General features: G+C 43.1%; 1 pseudogene; it reads right to left on the bottom strand.

The window, feature by feature from the left end:
• Positions 1–380: 380 nt before the first annotated feature.
• Positions 381–734, bottom strand: LOC117709580 (large ribosomal subunit protein eL21 pseudogene; annotated as a pseudogene).
• Between the last annotated feature and the right edge of the window lie 5,013 nt (positions 735–5,747).

Here is a 5,747-nt window from a genome sequence, read left to right on the forward strand (position 1 = left end):
AAGAGAAGATTGGAGAAAAGTACTTTTGTGAATTCACAGGTGTGCTGTGTATGAACCCAGTAGGGACTTAACAACGAGATGCTCTGGCCACCATGGTTCCACCTTGACCAGAAAGGATGTCCACTCCCATTACTGTCAATGCTGTCCCCCAAAGCCTACCCCCAAACCAAACATGCAATCAGGGGTGGTGCTGGTGAGGATCCTACGCAGCCACACAGCTTGGCTTAACCATCATCCACCAGATGGTGTTAGAGTGGGAGCCCAGGTGCTGAAGGTGCCATTTTTTGTTTTGTTTTGTTTTTGTTTTGTTTTGCCGTCCGGTCCTTTATTTCTCTTTTGTACACTAGGCCATGAATTCATATGGAATGGGCTCCAGCAGCTCAGGCTCTTTCCCGTTCGTCCTCACAATGTGCTTCTCTGGGTGGCGCAGGCTGGCGCTTCAGCTGAACCCAGGTGCCCTTCTCTTTGGCTCCCTTTTTCTTCTGATGGTTCTCCTTCCCCCGCTTCAGGAAGCTGCCTCTGCTCTTCGAGTGCTCGTTGTGCTCAGTCCGCACACTGATGCTCTTGGCCAGAATCTCGCCCTTAACTTGCTTGTTTACAGTGATGCCCACGGCATGCTGGGTGGCGTTGTAGACTCTTCCGGTTTTGCCGTGGTAACACTTGTGGGCCGTTCCTTTTTGAACAGCACCCATTCCCTTAATGTCTACAATGTCATCCTTTTTGTAGATTTGCATGTAAGTTTTAGGGAACATGGAACACCTCCATGTTTCCTAAAAGGCCCAGAGAACATATACCGAGTGCCTCTCCTCTTTCCCTTTGTGTTGGTCATTTTGTCGAGTTAACTGGAAGACGGCTGTCGCAGCTGAAAGCGAAGGTGCAGTTTTTGATCCTCGACTCGGTGATCACAGGGTGGCACTCATCCTCAGAATCTACAGTAGCAGCTTGAGCTGATCCAAAGTGCAGTATTGTCCCAACAGTTCCTTGTGTCCTACCAAGGAATGCTCAGTGCATCTTTGGCCCTCCCATCCGTTCCTGTCTGTGACCAGCCCACATATGCTGCACTAATAATGTGTGACATATCACAAAACCACAGGCCAAATAAAAACCTTTAAATATTACAGCAGTGTACCTTACATGAAAGAAACATCTCTTATTATAAAAGAAGATAGACTAGAATAATATCTGTTTGATAATAACTAGGTAAATGGATGGTTATTAAATTAATGAACACAAAAAATTTCTCATAAAGGGGCAAAAAGTTGAGTCTGTTGAGAGCTGAAGAAAATAGATCCATGCATAACAGGGCAGGCCTGGTCACATTTAGAAAGTACTAGGATTCTGGGCGTATCCAGGCAAGCCTCAATCCTAGCACTTGGGAGGTGGAGACAAGAGGGTCAGGAAGGAGCTCAGGTCATCCCCAGTACAAAAAGAGTTTAAGCCAGCCAGGGCAACATAGGACCCTGTGTCATATCAAGGTGAAAAAGTTAGAGGGTGGAGCAACTCGTTAACAATGTGAGACAGAAACACAGAAGATGCCTACTTCAAACCATTGACAAATTCTAGATGAATTAGAGCTACAGGTATAAGAAGGGACAGACACACCTGACAAGAAAATATAATATATATATATATATATGCATAAAGCTTTATTATGACATTTTCAAACATAATTTGTTGGGGCTACTGTTGTTATTCTCTCTCCTCTTCTTCTCCCTCTCTGCGCCCCCCATTGTACCCTCCCCACCAACCCCCATTTCACTAATTGTCACGTGATCTGTTATCCTTCCCACTCTTCCTCGACATCACTTCTCCCTTCTCATGGCCCCTTTCCAAGTTTATGATCTATTCCCACACTCACCTACATGTAAATGTAGGGTCAGAGGCTAGGGTCAGCAGCATGTGAGGGTGAACGTGGAGAATTTGTCTTTTCAAATCTGAGATATATATATATATATATATATATATATATATATATATATATATATAACATATATATGTAATGTATACATTGTAGAATTCCCAGATCTATCCGATTTCCTGGGAATTTGATAATTTCATTTTTTCTGTGTGGCTGACAAGAACTCTGAGTACATACAACATTGTTCGTGTCCACTTATCATTTGATAAACATCTAGGCTGTTCCCACTTCCTGGCTATTGTCAGTAGAGTAACAAAGAACATGCAAGTGTCTCTGTGGCATTCAGACTCCTTTGGGGTGGTAGAGCTCTGTCATAGGTAGTCCTATTTTTAGTTTTCTGAGAAGCCTGTACCCTAATCCTCATAATGGCCATACCAGCTTACACTTCCACCAACAAGGAATGGCGGCCCTCTTCCCCACCCCGCCCCCAGCATTTGTTTCCTTGATCATAGCCGTTCTCTATGGAATGAGATGGAATCTCAGAGCAGAACTGATTTGCATTTCCCTGCATGTTGATGTTGAAAACTTTTCAAACTTTATTAGCAAGTTGTTCCTTCCCTTGAGAATGTTCATTTGTTCATGTCTGTTCATTTCACTAGTTCATTGATTTGTCTACAGTTTTTGGAGGGTTTTTGCTATTTAATCCTCACAGTTCTTTATATATTCCAACTATTAACCCCGTGTGAGGCATAGCTGGCATATAGTTTCTCCTTCTCTGTACACTGCCTCTTTGCTCTGCCGGTAGTTAATCTGTCTGTGTAGAAGCTTTTGTCAATTCTTGGGGCTATTTCCTGTGCCACTGGAGACCTATTCAGACAATCCTGCCTATACTTATATTTTGAGATGAGCTGGGTAGTGGTGGCGCACGCCTTTAATCCCAGCACTTGGGAGGCAGAGGCAGGCGGATTACTGAGTTCGAGGCCAGCCTGGTCTACAGAGTGAGTTCCAGGACAGCCAGGGCTACACAGACAAACCCTATCAGAGAGAGAGAGAGAGAGAGAGAGAGAGAGAGAGAGAGAGAGAGAGAGAGAGAGAGAGAGAGAGAGAGAGAACTAATATTTTGAAATGTTTTCCCTGTTTATCTCCAGCCATTTTAGCATGTCAGGTTTTAAAGTTAGGCCTTGTGTGGGGAAATGAGGGCGTGCACATGCATGAATCTCTGTTGAGAGTGAGTCCAGGAGCGTGGGATCTTTGACTGAGTTGGTTCTGTGCACAGCACGAAAGGGCGCTGTGCTATGAGAAGCGGCAAGTCCCTCACTCAGTCTGAGGTTCCACGAGTGGGCAGGGCTCTGGAGTGGACCCGGAGGTCGGTGTCTCCATTTGGGGATGCTGCTGGGAGGCCCAGCAGAATGGAGTCGAGGAGTGTATGAGTGCGCAACTGCCCTGCAGCTGAGAGAGAAGGAGGCCCTGACCGAGCCTCGCTGGAAGGATTCTTTGGTCACTCGCTTGGCTTGGAACGGCTGCTTGTTTGAAGATGCACTCCCCTCCTCCCCCCGCCTCCGCAGCAGCAGAAAACGCAGAGAAGCTTTCCACGATGGCAAGCCCCAATGACACGAGGAAGTCTGTGGGTTTCCAAAATGGCTTTATTTTCATAGCGGATGGTAGTTGAATCTGAATGTGCATTTCCACTTAAGTCAGGGTAGACCTGACTTAAATAGGGAGGGAGAAGGAAGGAAGATCTGGGAAAAGGAATATGTAGTTGGCTATGCCCTCTGGCCTTTAGGTAACTCATTAATATGGAAATCTCTCTAGGGCTGAGGCCTGTAGTCATACCCTCTACCTGTGCTCTTCAGGAGGGGCTGCATTGTCCTATGTGACTGAACTGTGTAGGTTAATGGAGATCTTGGCCATGTGTCAGGAGCCTGGATTCTGGGAGTGCAGGGGAATAGATGCCCATCCCTCAAAGGCAATGGACACCTGTTGGGTCTCCAGGCTACTTCCAGCCAGCACTTCTACCAAAACCCAAGTCATCCTATCATGGTCCCACAGCTTTGAATACATTTTGAGTTGAATTTTGTATAGAATGAGACATATAGGTCTGATTTCATTCTTCTGAGGGTTGACATCCAGGTTTTCCAACATCATTTGTTTAGTAAGCTGGCCACAGATGTGTAGATTTATTTCTTGGTCCTATATTCTATTGGTCTTCATGTCTGTTTGGGGTCAGTACAATGGCATCTTGTCACTATGGCTCTGTAGTGTAATTTGAGGCCAGGTGTTGTGATGGCTCCAGCTACATTCCTTCTGCTAAAGACTGCTCAGAATGTCTGTGGTCATTTGTGTTTCCATGAGAATTTTAGAATTGTTCTTTGTCCTGGGAAGAATGCACTGGGAATCTGATGGGAATGTCACTGAATTTGATTACTTTGATTAATATGAACATCTTCACAATATTAATTCTTCCAACCCCGGAGCATGGGTGATTTTCCCACTGTCCTGTCATCTTCTTCACTTCTTTTTCCACTCTAACATTTTCCTTGTACAGCTTTTTCAATTCCTAGATACTTTTTAAAAACCTTAATTTTAGCTACTGTGAATGAGAATTTTTCCCCTCCCCCAATTTCTCTCCCCAAATTTGATATTAGAATGAAGGAAAGCTTTGCTTTTTTTTTTTTTACGTTGATCTTGTATCCTATAGCTTTACTGAAAGGGTTTTAGGAATTAAAATTTTTCTTTCGGAGTTGGTACATGTCATCTGCCAATGGTGGTAATGATGCCTACACTTTCTATTTGTATCCTTTTGGCTAATACGGCTTTGTTTTGTCTGATTGCTCAAACTAAACCTCAAGCACTGTGCTGAGTAAGAGTGGAGTGAGTGAATGCCTGTGCCTTAGAAAGTCTCCCTATTTCTCCCATGCAGTGTAACGTTAGGTACAGGTCTATCTTACACAGCCTTTGTTATTTAGGGGTACAAACTCCTCATTTCTTTAGAACTTTTATCATGAAGACACCCTGATTTCTGCCAAGCATCTTTTCTGCATTTATTATGATTGTTACATACTCACTGTCCTTCAGTATATTTACATGGTAACAATGTTTGTTAGTGTAGGTTGAATCAGCCTTGTATCCCTGGGATGAAAACAACTTAGGTCTAGTGTATGATCTTCTTAATTTTTTTTTGGGGGGGGGATTGCATCAAGATACAGTCTCACTATATAATTCTGACTGTCCTAGAATTCATTATGTAGACCAGGCTGACCTCAAACTTTTAATGTATTCCTGAATTTGATTTGTAAGTATTTCATCAAGTGTATTTGTATCTATATTTATTAGGGGAATCTGTCTGTAGGTGCAAGTCTGTCTGTCTGTCTGTCTGTCTGTCTGTCTGTTTTTTGGTATTAGTGCAATACTGGCCTCATAGAATGTGTTTGGAAGTGTTCCTTCCTCCTGTCTCATCAGAGACTCTGTAGTGGTAGATCTTCCTTAGACAGTTGTTAGAGTTCAGCGGTAGTGGTTTTTACTTTGTGAGACTTTAATTACTGCTTCCATCTCTTTGTTGTTGAGTCTGTTTGAGTGCTTTTTGTCCTCTGGATTCAATTTGGGAAGTTATGTGAGTTTCACATTCTACCCATTTCTTTTAGGCTTTCCAACTTTTGGAAATGTAAGTGCTCAAAGCCTTCTGGATTGCTCTGGGGTCTGTTGTAACAACTCCTTTTCATCTATAATTTATTAATTTGGATCTTCTCTTTTTGCTAGTTGGATTTGTCCATCTTGTTCATATTTTCAAAGAAAATGATTGATTTTGTACATTATTCTTTTAGTCTCTATATCATTCATTTTTCCCTGATATTGATGATTTCTTGCTGTCTTCAGTTTGATTTGGCTTCGT

The sequence above is a fragment of the Arvicanthis niloticus genome, chromosome 5 (assembly GCF_011762505.2).
Source record: "Arvicanthis niloticus isolate mArvNil1 chromosome 5, mArvNil1.pat.X, whole genome shotgun sequence".
In the NCBI taxonomy this organism is placed as follows: Eukaryota; Metazoa; Chordata; class Mammalia; order Rodentia; family Muridae; genus Arvicanthis; species Arvicanthis niloticus.